This window comes from Hylobates moloch, unplaced genomic scaffold (genome assembly GCF_009828535.3).
Source record: "Hylobates moloch isolate HMO894 unplaced genomic scaffold, HMol_V3 SCAFFOLD_10, whole genome shotgun sequence".
NCBI classification, from domain to species: Eukaryota; Metazoa; Chordata; class Mammalia; order Primates; family Hylobatidae; genus Hylobates; species Hylobates moloch.
The window spans coordinates 95,418,787-95,440,487 of NW_026652285.1; the positions used below are offsets into that span (position 1 = coordinate 95,418,787).

A 21,701-nucleotide genomic window follows, 5' to 3' on the forward strand; every position below is an offset into this window, starting at 1 on the left:
CTATGAAAGACACAAGAGGATATAAAGACAAGCTACAGCCTAGGAGAAAATAATTGCAAACCACATACCGGATAAAGGACTTCTAACTAGAATATATAAAGAACCCTCAAAACTCAACAGTTAAAACAAATAAAAATTAAAAAATAAGAATCCAATTAGAAAATGAGCAAAAAACATGAACAAACATTTCACTGAAAAGCACAGATGGCAAATAAGCATATGAAAACATATTCAAAATCATTATCCAGAGACATGCAAATCCAATCATCATGAAGTATTACTACATATGTATCGGAATGGTTAAAATAAAAAAGTATTCATTGCTGAGGGAAATGTAAAACAGTACTTTGGAAAAGTTTAGAAGTTTCTTACAAGGCTAAATGTAGTCTTACAACACAATACAATAGGAATTGTGCTCCTAGATATTTATCTAAATGATCTGAAAACTTACATCCACACAAAAGTCCACACACAAATGTTTATAGCAGTTCTGTTCATAATTTCCAAAAACTGGGAACAACCAAAATGTTTTTCAATAGGTGAATGGATAAACAAATTGTGATATAATCACAATTGAATACTGTGGTTCATCCACTATAGGATATTATTCAGCAATAAAGAGAGATGGGGGGAGAGCAAGAGTTACCAAGCCATGTAAAGACATGGAGAAACCTTAAATGCATATAGCCTAGCAAAAGAAGCCAGTGTGAAAAGGTCAGATACTATATGCTTTCAACTATATGACATCCTGGAAAAGGCAAAACAATGTTAACAGTAAAAGGATCAGTGGTTGCCACGAACTGGGGGTACAGGAGGGCTGAACAGGTAGAGAACAGATTTTTAGGGCAGTAAAACTATTCTATATGATACTCTAACGGTGGACACATGTCATTTTACATTTGTTGTCAAAACCCACAGACCTGTACAAGTCACAGAGTCCTAATATAAGCTATAGACTAGTTAATAATAATTCATTAATACTGCATTATTGTTCAACAATTTTCACAAATTTACCATGGTAACAGATGTTAACGAAAGGGGAAAGTCATGAGGGAAGAAGGTATATGGGAACTCTCTGAATTATCTGCCCAATTTTCTGTAAACCTAAAACTGCTCTAATGAAGTCTACTAATCTTTCTCAAAAAATAGTATTGATGTCAAATGCTGGCAAAGTTGTAGAGAAACTGGATCACACATACACTGCTGGTGGGAATGTAAAATGATACAGCCACTCAGAAAAAGTACAGCACTATCTGAGAAAACTAAAAATGCATTTATCACATAACCCAGCAATTGTACTCTTGGGCATTTATCCCAAAGAAATGGAAAATTATGACCATTCAAAAGCCCGTCCACAAATGTTCACAGCAGCTTTATTAGTAATAGCCAATATGGAAACAATCCAAATGTCCTTCAACAGGTGAGTGACTAAACTGTGATACTTCCTTACCTACCATGGAATACTACTTAACTACAAAAAGGAACAAACTACTGACACATGCAACAACTTGGATGGATCTCAAAGGAATTAGCCAGAGTGAAAAAACCAATCTGAAAAGTTTACATACTGTATTATTTCATTTACATAAAATTCTTGAAATGATAAAATTATAGAGATGGATTACTCAGTACATTATTTCCTACAACAGCATGTGAATCTACAACTACCTCAAAAAAAAAAAAAAGTTTTATAAACTCCAAAGGTAAAGACCCATTCTCTAAAACCAAATTTTTCCCCTTGAGTAGGCTAACAAATTTCCCAGAGCGCGAGTTCTAAGCCTCATATGCACACTGGAATTACCTCTAAAAATCCAGATGCTTAGGTAGCATCCCAAACCAATTAAATTAGAATCCTCAAGGTGAAATCCAACCATCTGTATTTCTTTTTTTGTTGTTTTTTGTTTGTTTGTTTTTTTGAGACGTTGTCTCGCTCTGTCGCCCAGGCTGGAGTGCAGTGGCATGATCTTGGCTCACTGCAAGGTCCACCTCCCCGGTTCACGCCATTCTCCTGTCTCAGCCTCCCGAGTAGCTGGGGCTACAGGCACCTGCCACCACGCCCGGCTAACTTTTTTGTATTTTTAGTAGAGACGGGGTTTCACCGTGTTAGCCAGGATGGTCTCGATCTCCTGAACTCGTGATCCGCCCTCCTCGGCCTCCCAAAGTGCTGGGATTACAGGCGTGAGCCACCGCGTCCGGCCTCAAGCATCTGTATTTCTTTTAACTCTCAGGTAATTCTAATGTTCAATCAAGAATGAGAATCAGTATCCTCCAGAGCTAGAGTCCTTTTAAAAGCAACCTTTACTAACATGTTAATAAGATTATTAACAGTTGTTAAGGATCTGGCTGTTAACAATTCACTAAAATCTTAGCCACAAAAATCATTCCACTGATAAATGGAAACTTTAACCCAAACCTCACTCAGCTTCCAGAAACAAAAGGATTTAGCCCAAGAAAGACAACAGTTCATTATGGTTTATTTTTGAATAATGTTCCTACTTGGCAATGGAGTTTGAGTCTGAAATTGAATGGTAGGTTCACTTTTATCTGTGAAACTTCTGTAAGTACAAAAATGGATATATTAATCTGGCTTTCTAAATCTCTCAGGCAAAAAGGTTACCATATTCCATTTTAGACTTAACCTAAAATCAAAAGGAAAAATTTAAAATAACCTCGTGACTTTCACAAATTTAACTACCCATAGACAAACCATGAGAACAAGGTACAGAACGTGAAACATTTCGAATGAAGTATTCTTTTCCAACTGCATGTGAAAAGGCAACATTGACAGCATCACAAAAACCTTAATTTAAAACTAAATGTCATACAAGAACACCATATACACCCAAACAAACCCACATACCACATAATTCAACACATCCGGGCAGCAGTGGCTAAATAATGAAACAGCATGAATACTGCAAGGATTTTGGCAGACCGATGTAGAGTCGCTCACATTTCCTTTGCCTTTAACAGTGCCTGTTACATTACTAATGTAGTTTTTTGTTTTTAGGTTTGTTTGGAGTTTCATCGGGGTTTAGGGGGATGAGATTCCAATTATACTGTATAAATTATTAAGTTTGATTCTCGGCCCAGGAAAATTAAGTAAAACAACAATACTATAACATAACAGAATTTGACAGTTGTGTATTGCTTAAAACATTAAAGTGATAAGGCCATTTTTAAATATGTGTAATCTTTTTACAAGTTCAGAAGAACCACAAATTATGGAGCTACAAACCACCAACTATTCAAAGGAAAATTGTAGCTTATAAAATACTGGCTGACTGCCAATACAAATAAATTTTTTCCCCTCAAAAAAGCTTTGTAAGCCAAAATACTGTTTCAAAAGTGACTATAACCATCTTATGCAATCAAGTAGTAATGTTATTAAACAGTAAAGGTAAGTCAATTCTCGGGCTAAAACAACCTGTAAAAACCTACTAACAAACTATTTCTCACCAATATAGTAAAATATCACCTTGAACTTAGAAATCAAGATCTGGGAAATGTTAATCCATTACTATTTTACCAAAATGTCATTAGGCAATTAATTAAATAACATCAATAATCAAAAAAATTTTTTTGATAAAACCAGATTGAAAAAATACCAATGAATTTATTATAAAAGGGGAGAATAGCCACTACCCAACGCCCCCCTCAAAAAGCTGTCCTTTGAAAAACAGCAAAAACTACTCTACAATCCAAAAATATTTTTTTCAACTTACTGCCCAAACGGAAAGGTAACAGAAGACAGAGAGGTGGTTTCAAATCCCAGCCGTACTTTTTTTTTTTTTTTTTTTGGGACGGAGTTTTGCTCTTGTCACCCAGGCTGGAGTGCAGTGCCACAATCTCGGCTGACTGTAACCTCCACCTCCCGTGATCAAAAGATTCTCCTGCCTCAGCCTCCTGAGTAGCTGGGATTACAGGCTCCCGCCACCACATCTGGCTAATTTGTTGCATTTTTAGTAGAGACTGGGTTTTATCATGTTGGCCAGGCTGGTCGCGAACTCCAGACCTCAGGTGATCCACCCATCTCAGCCTCCCAAAGTGCTGGGATTACGGGTATGAGCCACTGCACCCAGCCTCCCAGCTGTACTTTTAACTAGTAAGCACCCTGGGCAACTGATCAGTCCAGGCCTCAGTTTTCTCATTTATAAAATGGAAACACCATCACTCACCTCATAGTGAAACTGCTGTAAGGATCTAAAGATGCAATGTGTGTAAAATGCATATCACAGTATCTGAACAAAGTAATACGCACCCCATAAATACAGGCCAGAATTACTGCATTCAATAAATGGAGAAATCAGAATCTCTACACGGATGGAGAGTTTAGATGTCGTATGTAACTAAAATATATCTTAACATACATGGATTGAGAATTTGGATGTCTTAAGTAACATCAGAGCTGAGTTGAAAAAGTTGAAAAAAACAACAATAATAGTTGCCATGAGTGCCTTCTATTGCTAGGCACTTTGTAATTTTTTTTAAATCGTTATAATAATTCAGTAAAGGAACAACTAAGCACAAGGTATATACAAGGTGCTTTAGGAAGCATTAAAACATTTCTATGAAGTCTTGAGTGGAGATCTTTACTTTGTGTATGTATATATTTTTCCCCCAAAACAAGGTATCTGAGTATTTCTATTCTATTCTAATAAGATACATAAATGCAAATAACATAATACTCAAATCTACATGATCTTGGCATATTTAACTTAGTCTTTTCTCATCTATCAAATAGCAATAACATACTTCTCGCACGCCCCTATCGTGTTTTTTTGTTTGTTTTTTTTTTTTTTGAGGTGGAGTCTCACCCTGTTGCCCAGGCTAGAGTGCAATGGCGCAATCTCGGCTCACTGCAAACTCTGCCTCCCGGGTTCAAACAATTCTCCTGCCTCAGGCTCCCGAGTAGCTGGGATTACAGGCACACGCCACCAAGCCCAGATTTTCTTTATTATTATTTTTAGTAGAGACGGTGTTTTACCGTGTTGGCCGGGCTGGTCTTGAACTCCTGACCTCGTGTTCTGCCCGCCTCGGCCTCCCAAAGTGCTGGGATTACAGGCATGAGCCACCGCACCCAGCCGAATTATTTTTTTAAGGCAAATAAAAACCTGTAAAAATACTGGAAACTATTCAAACCTATAAAAATAGGGTAACAATGTGAGAATAAAAATATAAATTGCAACATAATTTTGTAAGCCTAACATAATTATTCGATATTAATTCTACAGTATAACCTGATGTAATGATTACCTGAATGAGCACTGTCTGTACTTTCTCATAATAAAGAATGGCTTCCTCTCTCCTTGTATGTCACCTTGTTATAGAGAACTTGCATTAGTCATCTTTTTACAAGGTTATATGTCTTACTCCTTCAGCTAGACTATAAACTACTAAGGAAAAGGAACCTTTTTTCATAATTCATATCTTTAGCAGTACCTAATACACTGCTCTGTCTATAAAAAGCACTCAAATATTTAATGACCAATTCACTCCATTTCAAAACTAGGCCGCTCTTTACTTCAAGGAATAAGATGGTTTCTAAGACTAAGGCTTATGTAGCAATCCATTTCATAGTAATTTCCAGATTATCTCTTAATAAGGCTGTAGGCCGAGCCACGTGGCTCTCTCCTGTAATCCCAACACCCTGGGAGGCTGAGATAGGAGGATCACTTAAGCTCAGGAGTTGGAGACCGCAGGTCACAGTGAGACCCCCATCTCCACACACACAAAAATTTTTTTAATTAGCCAGGCATGGTGGTGTGCATCTGTAGTCCCAGCTACTCGGGAGGCTGAGGTGGGAGGATCACTTGAGCCCAGGAGGTCAAGGCTGCAGTGAGCTGTGATCATGCCACTGCACCCCAGCCTGGGCAACAGAGTGAGACCCTGTCTCAAAAAAATAAAAATACGCTTTGGAAGGCTGAGGCAAGAGGATCACTTGAAGCCAGGAGCTTGAGACCAGCCAGGGCAACATAGCAAGACACCATCTGTACAAAAAAATTAAAAAATTAGCTGGGCATGATGGTGCATGCCTGTAGTCCCAGACACCCAGGAGGCTGGAGTGGGAGGATCACTTGAGCCCAGGAGTTCAAGGCTATAGTGAGGTATGATTGCACCACTGCACTTCAGCCTGGGTGGCACAGTAAGACCCTGTCTCAAAATAAAAACTATTTTTTAAATCTGTTTTTAAATTATTTTTAATTAAAAAAATATAAAGCAACCGAGTCACTCCTTTTAGTTTACCAATTTTTCTAACTTTGCAGTTCTCCAAGTGTGGTTTAGGAACCCCTGGAGGTCCTCAAGACCTTTTCAGGGGTCTGCATGGCCAAAATTATTTTCCAAGTAGTATGAAGGCATTATGTTTCTTTTCCACTCTCATTCTTTCCAGAGTACGGAGTTTCTCAGAGGCTACATAACGTTGAAGACGGAACATGAAATAGGTCACATCTGGAAGATCAAGATAATTCAATGAATCAATATTTTCCAGTGGCCAATGCATAATGTTATAAAACCATGTATAGATAAAAGATCCAATCAAAATGCAAAGACCAATGGATTTTAATGTAACAGGACACAAAATGTTCACTGATCTGGTTTCAGATTCTATCAAGATACTACCATTTGTCAAGTTTTGGTGTAGTATCAAAGAAGAATATCCAAAATTATCTGAAAAAGCTATTAAAATATTTCTCCCTTTTCCAGCTAGATATCTGTGTGAAGGCAGATTTTCTTCCATATACTTCATCAAGAATATTAAAACAGACCATGCAGAAGCAGCTATCCAAACCCAGTTGTCTTCTAGTAAGCTAGGCATTAGTGAGAACTACAAAAATGGAAAACAATGCTAGTCTTCTCACTAATTTTCTTTTGTCTTGTGTTAACATATTAGTTTATTAGCATTTTTAAATAAATATTTAAATGTTTATCAGATATAATTTCTGATAAATATCAACAGATACAACTCACATAAACAAGAGATCATTGGGGTCCTCAATAATGTTTAAGATTGTAAAAGGGTCTATAGTTAAAAAAAAAATTTTTTTTTTGAAAACTGCCGGCCTAACTATATGTAGGTTGATTTGGTGTTTCGAATGCTAGGTTTTCTATCCATTTCACTAGGGAAATGTAGCCATTTCTCAGGAATGAACCATGTCAACACTGTACAACTTGGAGCAGTGGTCACTGAGCTCTTGACAAATGTTTTGCACTCATTTTGCAGTCAGCAATCCTCCTCCAATGAACAACAGATTTTCAGCGAAAGGCTTTGGCAAAAACATCAACCATTCTCTTTGATTCCCATTTCATAACGAGTAATCACTTAGCTATATGATCTGTTTTAAAGGAAAGCAGGGCTGGCTACAGTGGCTCACACCTATAATCTCAACACTTAGGGAGGCTGAAGCAGGAGGATGGCTTGTGGCCAGGAGTTCAAGACCAGGGTGACAAAACGAGACCCCATTTCTACCAAAAAGAAAAAAAAAAAATTTTTTTTTTAATTAGCCAGGTCTGGTAATCCTGTAATCCTAACTACTTGTGAGGCTGAGGCAGGCAGACCACTTGAACTCTAGGAGTTCAAGGTTGCAGTGAGCCATGATCATACCACTGCGCTCCAGCCTGGGTAGTGGAGAGAGAGAACCTCTCTGTCTGTCTCTGTTTCTTTCTTTTCTTTTTTCTTTCTTTCTTTCTTTTTCCTTTCTTTTTTTTCTTTTCCTCTCTCCTTCTCTCAAAGAAGAAGAAGAAGGAGAAGAAAAATAGTACAAGAGATCAGATGACACTTACTGAGCCCATCGCAAATGTCAGGCTCTGTGCTATACTTACATTATCCCATAATCCTCAAGACCCCACAAAGTAACACAAAGCAGGAAACTAATTCAGATTTACTTGCCAAAGGTCACACAGTTAATAAATGGTGGAATCAGGACTCAAAATCAGGCCTGTGTGACTCCAAAGTCCAGTGCTCTCTCCACTTTACCAGGTAACCTTCATAATACTGGACTGGAAATCAAACCCGTCACTTACTTTCTATGTCCTTGAGTGAGTCACAACTTCTCTCAGCCAGCTTTTTCATGTACAAGAGGGTTAGTATAGCTGATCTCCATAGCTAATATTCTTAGATTGCAATTCATCACAACCTCAACCTTACAGTGTAAAAGGCCTTTTGTATGTCTTTCTAAACAGAACAAGAGAAACAATGCAAATAATGGGGAAGTAATGAGTAAAATTATTAGGCTAAGATATAGCTTTTCATGCTTTAACATTAACAATCATCATGAAATACGCTATAAGCATTTAGTAAGCATTGTATACTTTTCATTCCAGACAACAAAAGCTCCCTTCTTTGGCAAAAGCTTGGGCATTCGGCCAGCTAACATCTCTAAGGGTGGTAAGCACCTGTTAACATGCTACACAGGAATACCTAACTGAAAAGGATTGCTATAAGGGAGCAAATGCCTCATCATTAGCTTGCATAGCACCATCTATTTTTTTTTTTTTTTAGCTCAATTATACAATACCCAATGAAGGTGTTTGCCAGGCATTTCTGAGAAAAAGGAAAAGTTGCAGGAAATGGTGAAAACTGACACATGGCACTTCAACATACAAACAAAACACAAATCCAAGAAGAAATGTGCTGATTGCAGGACAGTATACAGATGAGGTTTTCCTGTATTTGCACTGTGATGTTGGCTAGGCTATCAAAATTTAGACTTCTTCCTATAACACCGACCATTTCAACACAATTCACTATGTGCCAGACACTGTGCTGACCCCTTTAGAGACACCACCTCTAACTCTACAGAGCTGTGACATAAGATATTCATTTTAAAAGAGGAAAGGTCTTACAGCTAGTAAGTGACAAAGACTTGAAAACAAATCTGACCAACTCCAGAGCCTGTACTCCTCACAGTACATTTCTGCTGGTTTCAGAGAGAATGAATGTCATCACTAGGTCAAAACAGAAAAGCAATGTGTAATATTTGAGCCAAGTTACAAGGGCATTTTAAAACTTTTAAATAAAAGTTTTTAAAAGCTTAAAATCCATTTATGGAAGTACCTAGTATTTAGATATTATCGAAAGTCACAAGGTCACTGTCAAAAATCTATACTTCTTTGGATAACTATCAATACACACACTCAAGACATTTGTAGATGGCTGCTATTGCTAAACCTTATATTCTTGTTATGCTCACATAACCTTAAAAAAACTCTTTGTCCAAAGTAGCCAGAGAGCTGTATTTTACGTGATACCATCCTTTTTACCCAAAGCCAGCATATTTGAACATATTACCCCAGGGCCTATTACTGAAGGGAAGTAACATGATTTGGGCCAAAACACAGTAGAAAAGTGACAAGGTTTATGAGGTTACTTACTAGGGGCTTTCAAAGGAATGACTGACAACTGGCCTACCAAAAGTTCTTCCAAACTTTAAAAAAGCTAAAATAAAGTTTTTTAATGGGGCAAAAATGTAATTACAAAAGTCTTCAATACACACAATTTGAGTTATGCTTCACTGGAATTGAATCACCACTTTTTAAAAGGATCTTAAAATGGGAAATCAATCAAGTTCCAATACTGCTCAGACTAATCATTAACCACTCAAGCAAATCAGTTTATGAATTTAAAATAAGATCATATAAAGACTCATTAAAAGAGAAGAAAAAAAGAAATAGATAATTTCTAAGAACAAATCTCAGAAGCTACATTGCAATTTCTTCTAACTTTTTATGTCCATAAAGAGTTTATATGTCCATAAAGAGTTCCAAAGATTATTTCCTATTTTGTTTTTCCTCCTTTGCATACAAGTCACAGCAGGACAGGATAAAGTGGCAACTAACAAACACCAACAGGACTAACAAACTCAAATCCCCTTCCCTTACACACTGTACTGCTAAGAGAGTACTGAATCCCTCAAACAAGATTCCTTCCATGTGTTTCTTTTTGCCTGCTCATTCCCAAATTTAGTGACAGGAACACCCAACTTTTCAAGCCAAATAGAAATGGATTTGAATCCCAGATTGACCACTTATCAGCTAAGTGATTCTAGAGTTACTGAACAAGCCTTCATTTTCTCATCAGAAATACAGCAACCACTTTGAAAGGCTAGTGTGAAGATTAACAATAATATGCATAACGCATGCCTGCTATCAGCATTATTATTCATTATGTGCCTGACACATTCTTTTTTGATGTTGCTGCTGTTTGTAATATATCACTATTAAATAGCATAAGGAGGATACTCTGTTTCTCACTGGCAAATCGGAAGTAGGCAACAAAGCACTAGGAGTGACCTGTAATACAAACTTGCCCTAGTCGACCTTACTTGTCACAGCAAAGATTTTTATTCTAATTGCTTAAAAACTTTTCAAGCTGCATAATGGGTAAGGGGTTTTATTTGGAAGTGATGAAAATGTTTTGGAACTACATAAAGTGGTGGTTGCTCAACATTGTGAATGAAATGCCACTGAATCGTTCAGTTTAAAATGGTTAGCCTTTTAAAAAACGTTTTCAGAAGGAACAAGGGGGAAAAAATCTTAATTATTCCAATTGAACATTATTAGGTGTTAGTAATAACACCCAATAATGACCAACCAACTAAGCTGATTAGTGACCAACTCAGCTATGTTTATTTAAGATTTGCTGGTACACATTTCTAAACAGCAGCCTGACATGGTGAAAGGAGCCCAAGACCGCAGGTCAAGAAATCTACCTCTTGCCAGTCAGAAGATCGAGACCATCCTGGCTAACACAGTGAAACCCCATCTCTACTAAAAATACAAAAACTTAGCCGGGCGTAGTGGCGGGCGTCTGTAGTCCCAGCTACTCAGGAGGCTGAGGCAGGAGAATGGCATGAACCCAGGAGGCGGAGCTTGCAGTGAACCCAGATCGCGCCACTGCACTCCAGCCTGGGTGACAGAGTGAGACTCCATCTCAAAAAAAAAAAAAAAGAAAGAAATCTACCTCTTGCCCCAACTCTGCCACTAGTTGGGTGTGTGATTTTCGACTAGTGCCTTAACCTCTCTGGAACAAAGCAGGACTAAAAGGATCTTGCGGGTTTCTCACAAGGGTAACACTATATTCTTAGCAAACCAATCATGTGAAATAAAATTGCCCAGATTTAAAAAAAATTTACAATATACTCCAAATCTGAAAAACTAAAAGCCATCACACCTCCGGTGAGGTGAAAAATATAAATTATCCTAAATAGGAAAATTTTCTCATTTCAGGACAGTTGGGTCCTACTGACTCCTATTTAATGGAAAACAAAAGGCTCTATAATGACAGTGCCAAAATAACGTTCACTGACAATATTATCTAAGGGCAAAGAAAAAAGACTTAATAATTAAGAGATGACTAATGTGGTAAGCTCAAGGTCACCCTTCTAAACGTAGCTGGTGAATTGCAAGTTAACAAACTCATCATGTCTTTTTTCAACTATTAAAAATGCATTAAATATAAAAATTTAAATATCATACATCATTAGCCTATAAAAAGTGTACACAATTATCAATATCATTTTGCAAATAATTTTTTTGCCTATTAATCTTTGGGTTAAAAACACCTCCTGCTACAACGCTCTGAAAATGCTATAAATCTAAAAGAACCTTACACTGTTCTTGAATCTGCCTGGCATAGAAAGCTACATCCTCTGATATCTTCTGGTATTTTGTTAAATGTAGGCTGTTAAAGAAATGTTTTGGCAACTAACATCTTAACTACCATTAATTAGGTTAAAAGGCTTGTCCTCTTCCAACGTGGCTCTATGTCCTAAGGGGAAAAACAGGAGTATGGTATGGCAAGATCATGCAAACCTTTTAATTCAAATAAACACTGCCTTCATCTCAAGGTGATCAAGGTTACTAGTTGGGAACACTCATCTGCTCATCTGTTTTCTTCAAAGACGTAAGAAAGGCACTGCTTAGATATCCATAGCCAATGAAGCAGCAGTAAAGGACAGTTCAAAGGATAACCTGTTAAATTGTATCAAGCTACTGAGAATACACAGTGTTTTTACAACCAGAACAACTTATCTAACACACTTAGTGAAAAGGGTTGAGCTACTTACAGATGAAAAGAAAAATTCAGGTACTGTGTCAAAGTTTTCCAAATCAATTATCTACATTCTGATGCCGGCAATAGATCCAGCAACTGAGTCTTACTTCTCTTTCTGGAAGTTAGCTGTATCAAAAGGAAGGCAGGAAAGCAACAGATGCACATCCTTTCTAAAGAGAATACTAATTTTCTTTTTATCAGAATCATCATCACCTGTATATAACCATCACACCTGCAAACGTTATACTAAAACTAAACGAATTTTCCTCCTGATCTCACTTCTCTTGGGTTCCCTGCTTATACTGAGGGAACCCCAGGCTGCCAATCAAGTAGGCTTGAAACTCTGTAGTTGTCAGGCTTGTTGCTCAGCCCTCACATCCAGTAGTTACTAAGTTGCAACAGTTCCAAGACATCCTTTCTTTCTTTCTTCCTTTTTTTTTTTTTTTTCCAGTCTTGCTTTGTTGCCTAGAGTGGAGTGCAGTGGCATGATCATAGCTCACTACGGCTTTAACCTCTTGGGTTCAAGCAATCCTCCAACCTCAGGCTCCCAAGTAACTGAGACTACAGGCAAGCACCACCACACCCAGCTACTTTTTTTCTATAAAGATGTGGTCTCATTATGTTGTCCAGGTTGGTCTCCAACTCCTGAGCTCAACTGATCCTCCTGCCTTGGTGTCCCAAAATGCTGAGATTATATATATACCTACTTCCACTACCTATACCTATTTCCACTACCTTTATTGCTTTTCCCCCCAAATTATTACAATAGCATTTTAATCAGTGTACAGTAAGTTGTCATTTAATGTACTTGATAGGTTCTTCTAAACTGCGACATCAGGGGAAATAACATATAATAAAACCAATTTATCATAGGCTAACTGATATATACAACAGTTAAGTTTTTCTTGTCACAAAAACATCACCAAACTTCTAAATAAAAACCAAAACGCTTCTAATATTAAACACTGAAATAAATGTGAGCTATATATATATATGTAAGAAAGGTTAATAAAAAACAAGATGACTACTTAATTATTCCAGTTCAAGACTGCAGGTGGCCAGAGCCTATCCCATCAGCTCAGGGCACAAGGTGGGCACCAATCCTAGACAGAACACCATTCCGTCATAGCACACACTCACACACACACCCTCACTCACTCATCCTGGGACCATTTAGACAGACCAATTAACCTAAACTGCACATCCTTCAGATATGGAGGAAACCAGAGTACCCGGAGGAAACCAGAGTACCCAGAGAAAACCCACACAGACATGGGGAGAACGTGAAAACTCCACGTAGACAGTGGCTCCGGCCAGGAATCTTTTTTTTTTTTTTTTGTCAACATTATAATGAAACAACATTGAATGATACATTTTTCAAGGACCAGTCTTATTTATTTCAGTCTGTCTTTCCACATAACATTGTCAAACTCATATAGTCCTGATAATGTCCTTCATCACTGGGGCTTTCAAACAGAGTAAGGCTTGAATTCCTTATTCCTGCATTCAAATCCTTCTATCAGTATCTCCAACATTCCTCTCCAAACTTACGCTCTACTAATTCCTTTCCCATATCCTATCTTCAACAAAATGAACCACTTATTTTCCATACAAATCTTGAGCATTCTTATTTTGCTAATGCTATTCCCTCCATATGGAATTCTCTTTTCCATTTTTCTCATAATCCAGTTCTACTTGTTTTCCATGGCTCATACTACACACTACACACACCCTCGCTGAAATCGCTCCATTATTCCCCTCCACTAGAAATAATTTCTTGTTCTTCTGAATTCTGGATCACTCTCTCTTAGGTACTTACTTTTTTAAAACACACAAACACACAAACACACACACACACACACACACACCCCATATTATGAACTCCCCTAATAGACTGTAAGCTCATAAAAGTCAGAGTCTATGAATACTTTATCTCTGGCTGGGCACAGTGGCTCATGCCTGTAATCCCAGGGCTTTGGGATACCCAGGCAGGAGGATGGCTTCAGCCCAGCAGTTCAAGACCAACCTGGGCGACATAGCAAGACTTGTCTCTACAAAATAATTTTTTTTTTTAATTAGCCAGGCATGGTGGCACATGTCTGTAGTCCTAGCTACTCAGCAGACTGAGGTGGGAGGATTGGTTGAGCCTAGGAGGTTGAGGCTGCAGTGAGCCGTGATCACACCACTGCACTCCAGCCTGGGCAACAGAACAAGACCCTGTTTCAAAAAATAATAATTATTATATATATATAATTTATATAAAAGATATACATTTATGCATAATTTTATGTATATATATATTTATAAAATTGTATAGAATTACTATATCTTTGTATATCCCCATGCAACCAGCACAGTGCTTACTTAATAGGGACTCAAGATGAATAAATTCATAAGGATACTCATGAAGAAAAACAGAAATACAGCAAAAAGACGACTTCAAGGTGCATAATATTCCAAAGAAAAACTGAAATTAAAACTTTAAAAAATTTAAACTTTTCCAAGTATAGACTACAATTAATAAAATAATTCATTCAAATACTCAGGTTCCTACTAAATGCCAGGCACTGTTCTACTAGGTGCTTGAAATCTACAGAAAACAAAACCAACAAAAATCCTTGCTTTCATGGAGCTTATATCAGGTGGAGAAAAAAAGGCAATAAACAATATAAGCAAAATATATCATAAGTGAAATGGTTTAAAGTGGTATGGAGAAAAAGAGGATGGGAAAGGTTGGGTAGGGAGAACCAGAAATGGAGGAGCTGCCATTTTAATAGGGTGGTAAGAGAAGGCCTCACTGAAAATGAGAGATAAGATGGAGCCAAGCACATGTCTGAAAAACTGCATTCTGGACAAGGTAAACAACAAGTGCAAAGGACCTGAGACAGAAATATGCCTGGTATGTTAAAGAATCTGCAAGAAGGCCAGGCGCGGTGGCTCACACCTGTAATCCCAGCACTTTGGGAGGCCAAGGCGGGCGGATCACGAGGTCAGGAGATCAAGACCATCCTGGCTAACACGGTGAAACCCCGTCTCTACTAAAAATACAAAAAAATTAGCCAGGCATGGTGGTGGGCACCTGTAGACCCAGCTACTCAAGAGGCTGAGGCAGGAGAATGGCGTGAACCTGGGAGGCAGAGCTTGCAGTGAGCCGAGATCGGGCCACTGCACTCCAGCCTGGTGACAGAGCAAGACTCTGTCTCAAAAAAAAAAGAATCCGCAAGAAGACCATTGTGGCCAGAATGGAGTAAGCAAAAAGAAGAGTAAGAGATGATGAGGTTGGACAGCAAAGAAGGCATTCGATCACAGAAGGACTTGATAGGACTTTGTGTTTTACTCTGAGCAAGATGGCCAATCACTAGAGGGTTTTGACCAGAGAAGACAAAATCTGACTTATCTTTTTTAAAGGATCATTCTTGTCACTGTATTAAGAATAGACGATAAGGAGGAAAGGGCAAAAAAAAAAAAAAAAAAAAAGAGGGGGGATTACTGCAATGATTTGGAGAAGGTAATGTAGGCTTATGCCAGTGCAAGTGATGTGAAGTGTGGTCAGATTCTGGATATATTTTAAACAGAGCTGGTAAGATTTCCTAAGGGATCAGATGTGATGTGTGAGAAGAGTCAAGAATGTCTCCAGGTTTTGACCTGAGAAAATGGAAAGATGAAACTGCTATTTACTGAGATATGGAAGATTATAAAAGGGACATGGGGAACAGAAGACAGGGTAAGTTCAATTTGAAATAAGGATAAAAGATATAAGAGGAGACGTCAGGTAGGCAGTAGCATATACAAGCCTGGAGTTCCAGGCTAGAGATAAAAATTTGAGAGTCGTCCAGGCGCAATGGCTCATGCCTGCAATCCCAGCACTTTGGGAGGCCAAGGCGGGTGGATCACCTGAGGTCTGGAGTTCAAGACCAGCCTGACCAACATGGAGAAACCCCGTCCTTACTAAAAAAATACAAAAATTAGCTGGGCGTGGTGGCGCATGCCTGTAATCCCAGATACTCAGGAGGCTGAGGCAGGAGAATTGCTTGAACCCAGGCGGCGGAGGTTGCGGTAAGCCAAGATCGTGCCATTGCACTCCAGCCTGGGCAATAAGAGTGAAACTCTGTCTCAAAAAGAAAAAAAGCAACAGAGATCCCATGGGGCAGTCCAATATTAAGAGGTAGGTGTAATAAGGAAGAACCAAAAAAGAGACTATGAAGCCAAGTAGGTAGAAAAACCAGCAGTCTGGTATTCTAGAAACCAAAGCAGAAAGTATTTCACAAAAGGAAGCACCTATTTGTGCCAAACACGGCTAATAGGTCAAATAAGAATTAAACTTTGTAGTCTTGACAGGTACAGTTCCAGTAGAGTGGTGGGGTTAAAAATCTCACTAGGGTGGTTTCTGGAGAGAACATGAGAACTAAAGATGAACAGAAGAAACAACTTTTTCAAGAAGTTTTGCTGTAAAGGGGAGCAGTGAAATTGGGTAGCAGCTAAAAAAGGCAATGTGGTCAAGAAATGGTTGTTTAAAAAAAACAGATGAAATATATAGTATGTGTGTGCCAACTGGAATGAGCCAGTAGACAGGGGAATAACGATGTTGCAGGAGAGACAGACATCATTTCAGCTGTTAATAGAATTTCACTAGAAGAGTCAAATAGCCCAATGAAGAGAAATTTCACTAGGCTAGTGGGCAATAATTCCAGAGTACTGTTACTCTTTGTGATACTAAAGAAGGGAGGAGAGCAGCCCATAATTCTAATTCACATGTCACAGGAGGCTCAGAAGAGAGGCTGGACCACTTGCCAAGAACCTTTGTGTTAGACATTTTATATGTTATTTCATTTAAGCACAAAATAACTTCATGAGGCATTATCTTTATGTTACAGATAAGGAACCAGAAGCTCAGAGAGAGTAAATAATATGCTTAACTCACAAAGCTGGTAAGTGGTTTCTAAGAGGTATGTTTTAAATCCACATCCATCTGTGCAGAAGATAAGGAATTATTGTTAATTTAGGGGGTTAAAATAATGTTATGGTTACATGGTTTTTTTGGTTATCAGTCAGAAATACATACTGAAGTATTTATGGATCAAAGTATATGATGTCTAACATTGGCTGTAAATTCCCTATCAAAAAAAAAAAGTAAAATGCAATTGTGAGTGAGGGCTGAGCAGCAAAATGCTGATAATTGGTGAAGCTGATTTATGGCTATATGGAAATTTACTGTACTGTTTCCACTCATATACATCTGAAACATCCATGATGAAAAATGAGAAATAAAAATCCAGGTCCTTTTGAGTCCATCACTTCAAAGCCAGCCCTTAATTTCTGCTCAACACTTCCAAAAAAAAAAAATATGCTTTATAGCTTCCAAACAATTTTCTTATCTTCTTTAATCTTCAATATAACTCTGTAAATTAGGAGTATTATTCCTATTTCAGACCTAAGGAGAGAGATCTACAACTAGTAAATAGGATCAGATCTCCTAGCTAAGTCTTATAGTACCAAAAACACTCTTCTAATACAGCAATTAAGGTTGCACACCACGCACTGTGTGCATACCCACCCAGTGTCAGTACTTTTTCTCAGATTCATTACTATCCCATAATCCTGGGACTCTGAGCTTCCTGGGAGGACTAAGCATTATCCCATTCAGTCCATGAAAAGACTTGTCCTCAACAGCTTGATTAAAAGAGGCAGATTTCAAATTTACTCAGCCATCAATCTTCCTTGCCAAATTCAGAAACTAACATGAATTCGATATACAGCTTCTCAGTGATCTGATAGTCTGCCAATCTCTGCTCTAAAGTGAACTCCCTGTGCCTCCATTTCCCTAAACATAATATTCTATTATTCACCTACGCTATACAGCCATCACAGGGACCAAAGTTCAGGTATATGAACTCTGAGCTCTAGAAATAAAGGAACAATAATACTGACCCACTTCAAAAGTCAATTTTGTATAGTTCTAAAACATTTACCAGAAAACTGGCAGATCAAAAAAATCAGTTAGTACTTATTTTTAAGATACTGTATTTTTAAAAGCCTCATCACGATGTTTGATATCTGTTCTTCTATGCTAACCCTCACATTATAAGCTCATTCACAGCTTACTTCAAAAACAACCGAAAATATTCACACCAAAGTCTTGAGATTTTATTCTCTCCAGCTTTTAATCATCAAAACTGCAACATTTTTCCCCTCTAGTTCACTAGCTTTGTGAGTTATCCAGAATTATTTAACTCAAGAGTTACCCAGTATCCAAAACTTCATTAGGTTAAAATTTAGGTCGCCTAAGCTGTATAGAAGCCTATGATCAGATGCAATGTTTAACAAGTTTCAGATTTACTTGAACTATAAACATCTTAAAAATGAACTGCCTCCAATCTTAACTTTTACAAACCAACCGCTTATTTATTAGATCACTACCTAGCTGTCTTAAATTGTACTGATTTCCATTTAGGCTGACTAAACATAAGTAACCAGTTACTAACTCCATTTTCATATTAAGGGCCAATATATCTAGAGAAGGATCTATTCTTTACTCAAACCAGTATTATTGAAGCATACTAAGAAATCTTAGGTCTGGTACAAAACACACCTTTGAGCCTAAATGTCAATTTATGCTTGCTGAATTAACTGGCAAAACGGGCTTAATAATGGCATACTAAAACAAGCATGGTAAGAAAAAAATCTAGACAGAGCCCTTTAGGACAATTACTAGTCACTATATGTCAACAGTACCATATTGGTTAAATTAAAATCATAAACAAAAGCTGATCTGCCCAATAGGATACTGTGAAAAATCCTGGCACCTGGAAAACTGCAAAGAACAGGAAATTCTGCAGGTGCAGTAAGAAACATCTTAACCATGACCCAGAAATGCCTCAGAATTTATTACACAACCTGCTGCAGAATTCTCACTTTTCAAGTGGAAATGAACCATGAAGTCACACAATGCAAGGCTGTGATTTTATTATTGATGTAATCAACTGTACCCTTTCAAGTTATGCTAAAGTTAACTAAAGAAAGCAGATGTTTTACACAGCGCTAGTTATGTCAGAAGTTAAGAGAATCTGAATACCAAATAAAATTTAGGACTGCTTCATTCAGCCACACACACATGTGGAGAGTCTGTTGTGAGGCAGGCACTATACTTCTCAAATAGGATGCACTTAATGGACCCTTAGGACAAGAAATAATTCAAATTAGATATTAAAGTTACAAATCAGGTCATTTGGTCACCTCACTATTCAATGCAAGAACTAAAAGCTATATTAAAGATTAACATAACTTTCAGGCTCAAATCACCTCTAATCTGGCCTTACTTACTTTATTTCTATTTTAACTCACACACATACATTAAACTTACATCTCTCAATAAAGTTTTCTAAAATTAGACTCGATTCACTAGCCTCTTAGAATTACTAGTCAGAAACAGTTTCTGTAGCTAAACGAATTTTGAAAAACAACCAATCTTCCAATAAAAGGACCTATGCAAAACAAATGAAAACAGAAAAGCAGTAAAATGGGTAACAGTGTCCAAACATGTTACCTAAGAGTAAACTATTAGAGTAGATCACGTAGCAAAGAAAGATCACTATCGGAGCTGGGTATTACCAAGCTCAGGGCAAATTAATGTGCAATAAAGCAACCTATGCTGAGACAGGAGGATCGCTTGAGCCCAAGATCAGCCTGGGCAACACAGCAAGACCTTGAGACCTGGTCTCTACTAAAAGTAAAAAAATAGCCAGATATGGTGGCACATGCCTGTAGTCCCAGCTACTCGAGATGCTAGGGCAGGAGAATCACTTGAGCTCTGGAGTTCAAGGTTACAATGAGCTATGATCACACCACCGCACTTCAGCCTGGGCCACAGAGCAAGACCCTGTCTCCAAAAAAAAAAAAAAAAAAAAAAAAAAAAGCAATTTGCTATTTACATTTTTGCTGTGTCAATCATGACCAGCACCTGGAAGGCTCTTTACAACTTGTAAACCAAACACAACATTAAGAAAGCATTTAAAAATTATTCCCCCTCAAATAGAGCATAACCTGTCAATGCATATGGAAATACCAAATGATGGGTAATTATTTGGTAACTAAAACTTGAAAAAGGAAGGAGTATTCAGTAAATCAGAACAAGGAAGCTTGATGTCACTAGCAGAAGGGATACTCTATTTTTCTGTTCCAGTCACTCAGTCGGCAATCAATTTTCTGCAAAATACATAGGAAAACGTATTATGTTTATTATTTCTGACATAAGAATTGAATTTGGCCTGGCGCAATGGCTCACGCCTATAATCCCAGCACTCTGGGAGGCCGAGGCAGGTGACCTAAGAATTGAATTTGGCCTGGCGCAATGGCTCACGCCTATAATCCCAGCACTTTGGGAGGCCGAGGCAGGTGGATCACGAGGTCAAGAGATCGAGACTATCCTGGCCAACATGGTGAAACCCCGCCTCTACTAAAAATACAAAAAATTAGCCGGGCGTGGTGGCAGGTGCCTGTAGTCCCAGCTACTCGGGAGGCTGGGGCAGGAGAATCACTTGAACCCAGGAGGCGGGGCTTGCAGTGGGCCGAGATTGTGCCACTGCACTCCAGCCTGGTGACAGAGCGAGACTCTGTCCCCCACCCCCCAAAAAAAGAATTGAATTCACTGAGCCAAAGAAGGACTCTGTCTCTGGAAATTCCTGCTTAGAAACAATCTTGGGTTATAGCTAGAACGCAATGTGTCTCACAAGCTTCTGCTCAGGCTGAAGAATTCAAACCAGCACTAACACTTAGCTGAGAAATTGGAAAGGTAAGCAGACAGCAAAGAATGAACAAACTTCAATTTGCACACATCTCTGATATTCACCTAAGTTTCATCTCTATCCAACTTTAACACAACAAATTAATCCACCTAACGGCAAATTATGAAGTACTAATATTTGACCAGTCTAAAAACCACAAGGGAGAAAAAAGAAACTAAATAACATCTATCCCCGTATTTACACAGTTCTAGTCTTCCCGAAAGACTTAAACTTGTTTTATATAAACCACCTTGATTCTCATGGGAGATGGATAGAGTCAGGTTTCTAGAGAAGAAACCAGCACAAAGGGATTAAATATCTTGTCCAGCAAGTCACCAGCGAAAATAAAACCAGAACCCAATTATTCAGCCTACAAAGCCTAAATAACCTGCTTTCTTTGGTTCGTAAACTTAGGATATCTAAAGTGCCTACAAATTGTCCCAATTCATAGAACTTCACTGAACAATACATATAATCCGAACACTATACCAGAACTGAGTGTCTGAGCAAGAAAGTAGTGCGCACCCCAAGTCAATAAAATGAACACAATGGACTTAAAAAATGTAAGGAGGAAACAATGGCTATGTTGGAGAGAATTTTCAAAGCTCACTCTATTCATCTTATATCCTACTGCTCGAATTCTCTGCCAAAAAGCAAATGAGGTCAGACATGCTCCCTATAATTATATTGTATACATACATCAAATCTCAAAATACTCAGAGTTTCAATCGAAGGGACATTATACTCTAAAAACCTTTCCCTCCAAAAATAAAATCTTACACCAATGCCTTCAGAGCATTCTTTTGCTGCCATGACACACTTCAAATCTGGATTTTACAAATCATTCGCTTCCAGTTTATTTTTTTAAT

At 38.0% G+C, this 21,701-nt stretch overlaps 1 protein-coding gene across 6 annotated transcripts in view; it reads right to left on the reverse strand.

The window, feature by feature from the left end:
- The window catches only part of STRBP (spermatid perinuclear RNA binding protein), a 148,393-nt gene that overhangs the window by 123,313 nt on the left and 3,379 nt on the right, over positions 1-21,701 (reverse strand). The window contains exon 1 of one of the 6 annotated variants that reach the window (XM_058445188.1): positions 8,023-8,140. The exons of 4 other annotated variants lie outside the window; for them this stretch is intronic. The gene's annotated coding sequence lies outside the window, so the exon portion shown is untranslated. Of the gene's footprint in view, positions 1-5,256; positions 5,276-8,022; positions 8,141-21,701 lie in introns of those variants that run through there. One more of the 6 variants, XM_058445190.1, reaches the window with a different exon arrangement.